This window comes from Octopus sinensis, linkage group LG25 (assembly GCF_006345805.1).
Source record: "Octopus sinensis linkage group LG25, ASM634580v1, whole genome shotgun sequence".
Classification (NCBI taxonomy): Eukaryota; Metazoa; Mollusca; class Cephalopoda; order Octopoda; family Octopodidae; genus Octopus; species Octopus sinensis.
In genome coordinates, this window is record NC_043021.1 from 23,031,529 (window position 1) to 23,044,051 (window position 12,523).

A 12,523-nucleotide genomic window follows, 5' to 3' on the forward strand; every position below is an offset into this window, starting at 1 on the left:
TACCTACATCTATATGTATATATACATGCATATATGTACGTACCTACATCTATATGTATATATACATGTATATATGAGTACAGGACACAAAAAAAAAAACGCCGAACACAATGAGAAACAAAAACATAAAAACAAAACTAAGGAAACGGACATTTCTCTTAAACAACAAAAAAACAGAGTATATATATATATATACGTGTGTGTGTGTATGAATGGATATATATATATATTTAAATGTATACGATCTGTTTTATATATGATGTAAGGAAATCTATACAAATATTCGTAAGAAAAAAATAAAAGAAAAAACATTGCCATGGCATAAGTGGACCATTTAAGATAGGTGACCCAAGTATAGACACTTGCCACATGCATAGATAGATACGTGCATTTCTGCAACACAGTCTCACAAACATGCGCATAAACACGCATGCGCACATGCACATATGCCCCCCACACAGATATGTCCGATACGCAGCGATGAAAAATGTGAAACGTCCTACATTAAGTAATGGCAGACATGTGCAGCCTGCTATCGATGTGAATGTGTGCTTGTGTTTATTGCATATGCATATATGCACGGATGCGTATACAGGTGTCTGCCCGTGTGTTTCTTTGCGCGTGTGTATATATCGGTAAATGTGTGCGTGTGTGCGTGTGTGCGTGTGTGTGTGTCTGTGTTTGTGTCTGTGTGTGCATATGGTTGTGTATATGTGTATGTATTTTTCTATGCATGTTTGAGGTTGTGTGTGGACATATCGCTGTGTGTATATGGAGATATCGGTGTATGTGTGTATATGTTTATATCTACATACGTAGAAATCGGTTTATGTGTGTGTGTATGTGTGTGTGTGTATCTGTGCGTGTGTGTGTGTATGCGTGTGTATGTGCGTGTGTGAGTATGTGTGTGGGCCTGTGTATGCGCGTGTGTATATACCCGTACGAGCTTGTATGTAAGCTTGGATGTGCCGATGTTTGTGTGTGTATGTTTATGTGTTTGCGCGTGTGTGTTTATATGTGTGTGTATATATTGCCATGAGTTCGTATATGAGTGTGGACATATCGGAGTATGTGTGTATGTGTTCATATATACATGCGTAGAAATCAGCGTGTGTATGTGTGTGTGTATGTACTTGTACGTGCATAGATACGTATATCGGTGTGTTAATATGCGCATGTGCATATACAAGCATATCGGTGATGTGTGTATAAAATGGGTGGCTTGTATGTATGTATGTATGTATGTATGTGGCTATCTATCTATCTATCTATCTATCTATCTATCTATCTATCTATCTATCTATCTATCTATCTATGTTAGTAGGTAGTTAATAGGTCGGTAGGTTGGTGGTAGGTAGTACGAACGTACGGACGTAGGTGAGTACACCTGAAACGCATACTCTGTTGGCTGGCTTTCCGGATTGCTGGTCGACCGACGATCCTTCGGCAGGGTGGCTTGAAAGGTAGTTGCCTGACTAGCTAATGTGTAGGTTCGAGCTGTAGTAATTATCATTGTTTGTCAGCTTAAGGGGTAGTCTCTCTCTGATAATGGGTTTCCCCTCGTGACAACTCCGTTATAATTGTACCGGTATATCTGAATATTTTAGGCCTTCCATACATTATAACACACACGTCCTATTTAAAGTTCAGAACAATGTCATTTCAACAATTTTTCGCTGTTATTTTCAGCATGCCTTACGGCTAATTAAACGCTTCTCACTCAGGGTTGTATAGATTGTTGAGTGACGACCGATCAATTTTGACGGTAATTGTGTGCTTATGTGGTGTGTGTGTGTGTGTGAGTTTATGAACATAGATACTTACATAGCTATCTATCTATCTATCTATCTATCTATCTTTATCTCTATCGATCTATCTACCTGTCTGCCTTATCTATCTATATGTATGTCTGTCTATCTGCCTATGGGTGCCTATCTATCTATCTATCTATCTATCTATCTATCTATCTATATCTATCTATCTATCTATCTATCTATCTATATGTTAGTAGGTAGTTAAGTAGGTAGGTAGGTTGGTAGGTAGTTACGAACGTACGGACGTAGGTGAGTACACCTGAAACGCATACTCTGTTGGCTGGCTTTCCGGATTGCTGGTCGACCGACGATCCCTTCGGCAGGGTGGCTTGAAAGGTAGTTGCCTGACTAGCTAATGTGTAGGTTCGAGCTGTAGTAATTATCATTGTTGTTCAGCTTAAGGGGTAGTCTCTCTCTGATAATGGGTTTCCCCTCGTGACACTCCCGTTATAATTGTACCGGTATATCTGAATATTTTAGGCCTTCCATACATTATAACACTACACGTCCTATTTAAAGTTCAGAACAATGTCATTTCAACAATTTTTCGCTGTTATTTCTAGCATGCCTTACGGCTAATTAAACGCTTCTCACTCAGGGTTGTATAGATTGTTGAGTGACCGATCAGATTTTGACGGTAATTGTGTGCTTATGTGTGTGTGTGTGTGTGTGTGTGAGTTTATGAACATAGATACTTACATAGCTATCTATCTATCTATCTATCTATCTATCTATTTATCTCTATCGATCTATCTACCTGTCTGCCTTATCTATCTATATGTATGTCTGTCTATCTGCCTATGGGTGCCTATCTATCTATCTATCTATCTATCTATCTATCTATCTATATCTATCTATCTATCTATCTATCTATCTATATGTTAGTAGGTAGTTAAGTAGGTAGGTAGGTTGGTAGGTAGTTACGAACGTACGGACGTAGGTGAGTACACCTGAAACGCATACTCTGTTGGCTGGCTTTCCGGATTGCTGGTCGACCGACGATCCCTTCGGCAGGGTGGCTTGAAAGGTAGTTGCCTGACTAGCTAATGTGTAGGTTCGAGCTGTAGTAATTATCATTGTTGTTCAGCTTAAGGGGTAGTCTCTCTCTGATAATGGGTTTCCCCTCGTGACACTCCCGTTATAATTGTACCGGTATATCTGAATATTTTAGGCCTTCCATACATTATAACACTACACGTCCTATTTAAAGTTCAGAACAATGTCATTTCAACAATTTTTCGCTGTTATTTCTAGCATGCCTTACGGCTAATTAAACGCTTCTCACTCAGGGTTGTATAGATTGTTGAGTGACCGATCAGATTTTGACGGTAATTGTGTGCTTATGTGTGTGTGTGTGTGTGTGTGAGTTTATGAACATAGATACTTACATAGCTATCTATCTATCTATCTATCTATCTATCTATTTATCTCTATCTATCTATCTACCTGTCTGCCTTATCTATCTATATGTATGTCTGTCTATCTGCCTATGTGTGCCTATCTATCTATCTATCTATCTATCTATCTATCTATCTATCTATCTATCTATCTATCTATCTATCTGTATGTCTGTCTCTCTATCTATCCATCCATCCATCCCTCCGTCTATCTATTTATCGATCTACCTCTATCTATCTATAAATATAGAATGATATTGTAACCAGGAGGTGACTATCACATTCTTTTAAAGCCGGTAATATGTGATCTGGGATAACTTTGGCTCTTACCGCGAACCCTTGGAATCGGAGAGACTATACTGCATTCTTACGTTTGGGTCGAAAGAAAGATTGAAAGTGAGACAGAGAGAGGGATAGAGAAAAAAAAAAAGAGAGAGAGAGAGAGAGAGAGAGAGAGAGAGAGAGAGAGGAGAGAGAGGGAGGCGCCTATTTATGTAGTGAGTATACGTATGCGAGCAGGTTAAGCGGTACCAAGTTCGATTCTAGTTTAATTTTCAAAGTTTGTTATGTTTCCTAAATACAGTTTTCAGGGTCCGGCGCTCTTCTTGAGTGAACGGTAGTCGTTCTGATGATGAAAGAGTTCGTTCAGTCTGCGAAGCGTGGCTTTAGAATTCATTACATCACAGTACTGTATAAAACAACAGGCCCCGGCTAAATATCCCACTAAAATGTTATGGGTAACTTTATACAGACGCACACTCGTATATGCATATGTGTATATGTACGGTTTTGTGTAAGGGGTAGGAATGAGTTCGGATGCAAACACACATACACATACAAGCACATATATTTTCTATTTGGTGGTTTTGCCTGTTCCAGACGGGACAACCTGTTAACTGTAATGATACACACACAGATATCTTTTTTTTTGCGCCCTTTTAAAGCCTAGCCAGGCTCATGGGCCCGGTTTCTCGATTTCTATGGCGTATGTGTTCCCCAGCTGGACGGGACGCCAGTCCATCGCAGCGTTACTCCCTTTTGGCCAGCTGAGTGGACTGGAGCAACGTGAAATGAAGTGTTTTGCTCAAGAACACAACGCGTTGCCCGGTCCAGAAATCTAAACCACAATCTTACGAGCATGGTGTTGACACCCTAATCACTAAGCCACTCGCCTCCACACACACACAGATATATGTACGGGTATATATACACTAGGAAGATTGGCACTCGGTCGTTTGCGACAAGGGTGCCAGCTGATTCAAACAACGGTGCAGCCAGTACGCGGTGAGGGTGGGTGTATAGGAGAGCGGAGCAGATGTTTCAATGCATATCTAGGATTTTGACCAAGGGTTTTCAAAATCATTAAAATAAATGCTAGATTGTAATTAATTTCTTTATGAATGTGGATCTGCTGTCAGAGAAACGGTTTCGTTTCAACCCGTAACTTTTCCTTCTTCCTTGGTTGTGTATATCTATGGATGTACGTGTGGGACATGAATGAAATCGCGTGGATCTGTACAAACACACATGTTGTTGTTTGTTTCCGGCTCATAAGGGTCGAGTTGCCGGTTTCATTGGCGTATAGGTTCGCCACCTGGACGGGTCGCCGGTCCATCTCAGTTGGGCTGCTAGATACAGGAGGTAAGAGTGAGAGAAAGTTGTGACGAAAGAGTCAGCAGAAGTTTGCAATTACCTTCTGCTGGAGCCGCGTAGAGCTTAGGTGTTTCGCTCAAATCACACACACACATCGCCCGGTCTGAGATTCGAACATGCAATCCCTCAGCCGCGAGTCCGCTGCACTAGCCACTTAAAAATAAATGCTAGATAGTAATTAATTTCTGTATGAATTTGGATCTGCCGTCAGCGAAACGGTTTCGGTTCAACCTGTACCGCTTCTTTGGTTGTGTATATGTACGGGTGTGTGTAAGGTGTATGAATGAGATCAGGTGCAAGCAACATACACACACACAAGTACATATATTTCCTATTTGGTGGTTTTGCCGGTTCCAGACGGCTCAACTTGTTAACAGTAATCATATACGCACAGATATATCTACGCGTATACACAGAGAAGATTGACACTCCGTCGGTTGCGACGATGAGGGTACCAGCTGATCCTACCAACGGAACAGCCAGCTCGTGAAATTAACATGCGAGTGGCTGAGCACTCCACAGGCATGCGTACACTTAAGGTAGTTCTCAGGGTAATTCAGGGTGACACAGACTGTGACAAGACTGCCCATTTGAACTACAGGTACTTATTCATATTTGCCAGCTGAGTGAACTGCAGCAACGTGAAATAAAGCGTCTTGATCAACGATGTAACGCGACACCAACAATCGAAATCAAGACCGTACGGTCGTGAATCGGACAGTCTGAACACTACACCACCAAACCACGTGGGTTTACAAAGTTCATATATATATATATGTGTGTGTGTGTGTGTGTGTTTGGAGGCCCAATGGCCCAGTGGTTAGGGCAGCGGGCTCGCGGTTGTACGATCGCGGTTTCGATTCCCAGACCGGGTTTCCTGAGTGTTTATTGAGCGAAAAACACCTAAAGCTCCACGTCGCTCCGGCAGGTGGTGGTAGCGATCCCTGTTGTACTCTTTCACCACAACTTTCTCTCACTCTTTCTTCCGTTGGCCTGTACGCTTAGCCAGCGGGGTGGCATCGTTTGAAGGCTAAAACAATGCAAAGCGCATTGTGACCAGCGATGTGTAGCAACATCTGATAGCCTGGTCAGTCACGGTGATCCCGGTGATATATATATATAGAGAGAGAGAGATATAGATATAGATATAGACATACACACACACACACACATACACACTATTGTGCAAAATTAAGTATACAGTATGAAAAAGAAATCACGTACAATACTCATTCATTTTTATGAAAAAATCTAAAAGTTTCCTTCATATTTATTATTTTCACTGTCATTCATCGCAGAAATTCATTTATCAAAACTATAATAATACTTTTATCGAAACTTTTATATATTTTTTTGATGAAAAATATATGAGTATCGTACGTGTTTTCTTTTTTTAATAACTGTCTACTTACTTTTGCGCCCGACACACACACACACACACACACACATATATAATATATATATATATATATATATATATATATATATATATATACACCCACATATATTTGTGTGTATGTATATAGTACAAATTTACAGAAAACAAAAGACGAAGACAGGTGCGAGAACAAGACAGGTGTACTAGTTTGACGCCATACACACACACATATATATATATATATTTATATACATATATGCATGTATGTATAAGTGTATATATGCATGCAACTGTGTGTGTGTGTGTGTGTTTTCTTTGCGATTTATTTTTTCTTATGGATAATTGAAGCTGGCTACAAACCAAGTAGGAAGACTCCTTTGTTTTATTAAGTGCTGGGGATTTGTTTGTCGTCTGAATTGGTTAGTGTGTATGTGTGTATATATGTATGTTCTGCTCATAGATAGCTTACCTGTGTGCGTGGTGGATGTGCGCTTCGCTTTAATTGTATGTGTATGTATGAATGGATATATGCATGTAAGAGTGCACGTTTGTATATATGTATGTATGATGTATGTAGGTAGGAAAGTACGAAGATAGATTGGTGTACCTGTTGGCACGTTTGTAGGTAGGCAAATATGAGTGCATGTATGGATGTGTGTATATGTGTGTCTGTATGTGTGACCGGCCGGTCCGATATGTTCTTTCCATCTAAGGCGATGAGCTGGCAGAATCGTTAGCACGTCGGGCGAAAAGTACCAGTTACGCACTGGGATCGATGTAAACTACTTAATACCTATGTCTGTCCTTGTTTGATCCCTCTATGTTTAGCCCCTTCTGGGTAATAAAGAAATAGATATTTCGTCTGCCGTTACGTTCCCAGTTCAAATTCCGCCGAGGTCGACTTTGCCTTTCATCCTTCCGGAGTCGATTAAATAAGTACCAGTTACGCACTGGGGTCGATATAATACACTTAACCCCTTTGTCTGTCCTTGTTTGTCCACTCTATGTTTACCCCCTTGTGGGTAGTAAAGAAATAGGTATTTCGTCTGCTGTTATGTTCCGAGTTCAAAACCCACCGAGTTCAACTTTCCATTTCATCCTTTCGGGGTCGATACATTAAGTACTACTTGCCTACTGGGGTCGATCTATAACGATTGGCTCCCGCCCCCTAAAATTCGGCACTTACGCCAAGAGTACAAAAGTAGATGTTCCTTCCATCTAACTTTCCCCTTTGTACTATTGGATCAAAAGAGGAGACACTGCTGCTGCTGCTACTACTACTACTACTACTACTATTGGTACTACTACTACTACTACTACTACTACTACTACTATTGGTACTACTACTACTACTACTACTACTACTACTACTACTATTGGTACTACTACTACTACTACTACTACTACTATTATTATTGGTACTACTACTACTACTACTATTGGTACTGCTGCTACTACTACTACTACTACTACTACTACTACTACTATTGCTGGTACTGCAATCGGTCGACAGGGACGGTGTAATACCAGACTAAGTGGCAAACGCTGTATAGTTTTCTTTTCCCCTGGTTCTGCGTTCAAATCCAACAGGGGATGAACTTTTTGTTTGATCGTTCAGTCGGGTCAATAAAACAAATCAAACCTCCGGATCGATAGGTTTTGTTTTACTTTCATTTATACAGTTATTTATTTATCTATTTATCTTACTTATTGGTATCGATTATGCTATACAGCTCTAGATACAAACGTTTCCCCGTCGAAGAATATGTCGGCTGCCCCCCCCCCATCCCGAATATTCCCGTTGCATAAATGAAAACCATTAGGAACGCTATTAACATACTCAGCATCAGGTGTCTTTACATGGTTCATTGAAATGCTAAAAATAGCAGTCAACTCTCCCTCTTTCAACTGGACTAGACTTACGTAACACGTGGAAATAAGTATAAAGGATAATGACCTCCAATAGCATCATCATCATCATCATCATCATCATCGTCATCGTCATCATCATTATTATCGTCATCATCATCATCGTCGTCGTCGTCGTCGTCACCGTCATCATCACCATCATCGTCATCATCATCACCCTCATCATCATCATCATCATCATCGTCATCGTCATCCTCATTATCATCGTCATCGTCGTCGTCATCATCATCATCGTCGTCGTCATCATCATCGTCATCATCATCATCATCGTCATCCTCATTATCATCATCATCGTCGTCGTCATCATCATCATCATCATCATCATCGTCATCGTCGTCATAATCCTCGTCGTCATCATCATCGTCATCGTTGTCGTCGTCATCATCATCATCATCATCATCGTCGTCGTCGTCGTCATCATCATCATCATTTTAGAATGAACGAAACCATTTTCAGTAGTTTTAGTTGTTGTTGTTGCAAAACTAAATCCGTTCTTTTGTGCTGCGTATAGAACCGGCAACCTTACAGGATACTTGGCGCGTCGAACAAAATGCTTAGAGACATATTTTCCTGTGGTTCTTTACGCCACAATCTACAAAATCTCTCTGAACTTAACTTTGCCTTTCATTGTTTTGGGTTCAGAAACAAAAAAGTACCAGTTAAATACAGGTGCCGGTGCAATCCACTTGTGACCTCCACTCATAATTGCTTGCCCTAGGGGTGGGGTCGATAATATAAGAACTAGTCAAATACTGGGAAAGATACAATTGACATTTCCACTCCCCTGGTATTGTTAGCCGTGAACCCTGTCACGACCGTCCCGTTGAGAGTGAATGTTATGTTTTCTGTCATTGTATGCCTTGGAAACCGGGTAAGCAGCCATATGTGGCCTCCGCGTAAGAAAACCATTTGTTTCAAAGTCTTGCACAAGGGCATCAATATCGGGGCAGGGAGTAAGTCGATTACTTCGAACCCAGCAAAGTCGACATCGGTGGGATTTGAACTCAGAACGTAAAGACGGATGAAATATCGCTAAGCATTTTGTTCAACAGTTACAGAAACAGTTACCCAGGGAAGGCGGTGAGCTAGCAGAATCGTTAGCACGTCGGGCGAAATGCTTAGCGGTATTTCGTCTGCCGTTACGTTCTCAGTTCAAATTCCGCCGAGGTCGACTTTGCCTTTCCTGCTTTCGGGGTCGATTAAATCAGTACCAGTTACGCACTGGGGTCGATATGATCGACTAGGTCCGTTTGTCCTGTCCTTGTTTGTCCCCTCTGTGTGCAGTAAGGAAATAAGAAATAGTTACCCAAGGTGACACGCAATGGGACTGAACATGGAACCAGGTGGTTGCGAAGCAAACTGCTACCATGCAGCCACGTTTCTGATGTTATTTAACACAAAGGCACAACTGGACAGGCCTACATACAATCAAGGGAAATCGAACCGTGAGCAGCCTGTTTATTTAAGAATGGGCGGACGGGGCTCTTGGATCTCATCATCTATTGTTTCAGACCTGAAACTGGTTCTCTGATTAAATGCAGAGGATTTAGAAAAAGTTTTATTATCTTTTGGATGGACCCTCCCCACGCCGAATAAACACACGCACTGTCTATTCGTTCTTCACTTGTTTATTATTGTTCTTGTTTCATATATGTCCACTGTCTGGATATCTGTGAGCTCTTCAGCGAACCTTTCCACCCACGTGTACCCTCTTGCTCCGCCTGATCGATTTTGTGCTTCTATGATATGTATCCTTGCGCATGCGTTTGTTTCTGTATAAGTTAAGTTAATTTTTTGGCTCAAAAAGCAAAAAGCAAGGCCATGTAGGGGGACATGGAGTTATGTACAGGGTGGTGTTCATGCACAGAGTTCGGGCCATTTCTGGTCAAGAGAGACTTTGAACCGAGCGGTCATCGGCATCTTCACTATCTCGTCCGGCAGCTTATTCCACGGATCCGCAACTCAGACGGAGAAAGCCCCTCTCCTTCGATTGAGATGAAATCGTCGCAGGTAGAGCTTTTCGGAGTGACCCCGCAGCCGACGCTCTGGAGCAGGAGTGAAGAACAGCTCTTTCGAGAGGTTACACTTTCTGCTTATGATGTTGTGAGCAAGAATGAGATCACCGTGTACGTGTGTTTTTCTGTGTATGTACGTACACCTGTCTATGTGTTTTTGCATGTGTGTGTGGGGGGGGGGGATTCCCCAAGTTTGTTTCCTTCTTTAGATTGAATGATTTGTAGCCGCTGTCGCTGTTTGGTGTTAGTTTAGTCCCAGGTCAGCACTGCTCGAGGAGATTTATACTCAGAGGTATGCCTACCGTGACCATTTTGTCATTTTGTAAATGAAGCGAAAGCAGGATAAAAATTAACCGACGTTTCGTCTCCTTTTTACTCTTAAGGCGGTAGGTTTGAGGTTGTCTTAGCTACCATTTTTTTGCACTTCAAAAAATCATTAAAGATACGCTCGTTAGTTGAGAATATAGTATTATGGTAGTAGTGTTAGTGGTGATGATGTTGTTGCTGGTGTTGGTGGCACTGGCGGTCGCGGTGATGGTGGTGGTAGGGGTAGGTAGTAAAGATTGTGAAGATGGAGGAGGTGATGGTTGTTTTGGTGGTAATGGTAGTAGCGTTGATGGTGGTGGTGATGATAGTGGTGGTGGCGGTGGTGGTGATGGTGATTTGGTGGTGGTGGTGGTGGTGGTATTGATGGTGATGGTGATGATTGTGATGGTGGTGGCGATTTGGTGGTGATTTGGTGGCGGTGGTGGTGGTAGTGATGGTAGTGATGGTGGTGGTGGTGGTGGTGGTGGTGGTGGTGGTGGTGGTGGTGATGGTGATGATGTTTATGGCGGTGGTTGTAATGTCGTGGGGGATAGTGTCGTTGGTAATAGAGGCGATGATGATGGAGGCGGAGACGATGATGATGAAGATGATGATGATGAAGATGAGGACGATGATGAAGATGGGGAAGATGATGAGGACGATGATGATGATGGTGATGGTGATGGTGGTGGCAGTGTTGGTAGTGGCAATGATTGTGTTGGTGGTAGTAGAGGTGGTGTTATTATCCGTGGTGGCTGCAAGTGGATTAACCGAATCTCACGTATATGCTAAAAGCATTAGAGGGAGGTTTAGGATCATGTGAACCCGTTTGTAATGGTTCCCACATCTAAAATAGACCAAGTACCAACCTGACCCCTAACCCCCTCTTCATACAACCCCACTTTGAAGCAAGGCTCTTACTTAATGGGAATGCTCTAGTTCTTTTTATTTGTTTTGTATTATATTACTTATTTGGGCCTTTTTTTTAAATATTTTTATTGAATTTAATAGTTTTGCCACTCGACATATCTACTTAACACACAGACCGGCTGGAATCAAACCGTATGTGTGTGTGTGTGGTGTGTGTGTGTGTGTGTGTGTATGCGTGTGCGTGTGTGTATGTATGTGTGTGTCTCTTTCTGTAAGTATATGTTTGTGTGCGTGTGTGTGTGTGTGTGTGTGTATGCGTGTGTGTGTGCCTGACTCTGTGTGTATTTCCCTTTCTATAAGTACATGTTTGTGTCTGTGTGTTTGCGCGTGTGTCTGTCTATGTATGTCTCTCTCTTTCAGTAAGTATATGTTTGTGCGTGTGTGTGGGCATGTGCCTGTGTGTGTGTGTGCTTGTGTGTGTGCCTGTAAGTGTATCCGAAGAGAGAAAGAGAGAGTGACACAGAGAGAGAGAAAGAAAGAAAGAAAGAAAGAAAGAAAGAAGAGCTCGTTTGTGTATACTTTTCTATTCTAGGCACAAGGCACGAAATTTTGGGGGCGGAGGGGCCAATCGATTAGATCGACCCCAGTACGCGGCTGGTACTTAATTTATCGACCCTGAAAGGATGAAAGGCTGACAAAATACCTATTTCTTTACTACCCACAAGGGGACAAACAAGGACAGGACAAACGGACTAAGTCAATTATATCGACCCCCAGTGCGTAACTGGATCTTCATTTATCGACCCCGAAAGGATGAAAGGCAAAGTCGACCTCGGCGGAATTTGAACTCAGAACGTAACGGCTCGTTCGTTTGTGTATTACGTGTGACAGACTTGTCAGTAAAAGCGGGCATGATTGTGTGTATGTGTTTGAGTGCGCCTCTGTATGTGTGTGTGTGTGTGTGTGTATGTATGTGTGTGTATTTGTGAGTGCCTGTGTGTGTGTGTGTCACGGAGAGAGAGAGAGAGAGAGAGAGAGAGAGGTGGGGAAGGTGGTTGTGTGTATATGTGTATGCGTGTCTCTCTGTGCCTGTGTGTGTTTACTTTTTCGTCCCTTGTCGGTCGCGTGTTTTTATTCGTACTCTTGTGCAAGGCAGAGAAA

The 12,523-nt window shown here is 42.0% G+C and overlaps 1 long non-coding RNA gene across 3 annotated transcripts in view; it reads left to right on the forward strand.

Moving 5' to 3' along the window:
* Window positions 1-11,968, forward strand: part of LOC118767927 — a 16,863-nt gene extending 4,895 nt beyond the window's left edge. For all 3 annotated transcript variants that reach the window (XR_005003838.1, XR_005003839.1, XR_005003837.1), the window contains 2 exons: window positions 4,870-4,871; window positions 11,955-11,968. This is a non-coding gene — a long non-coding RNA (uncharacterized LOC118767927). The remainder of the gene's footprint in view (window positions 1-4,869; window positions 4,872-11,954) is intronic.
* Window positions 11,969-12,523: the final 555 nt, after the last annotated feature.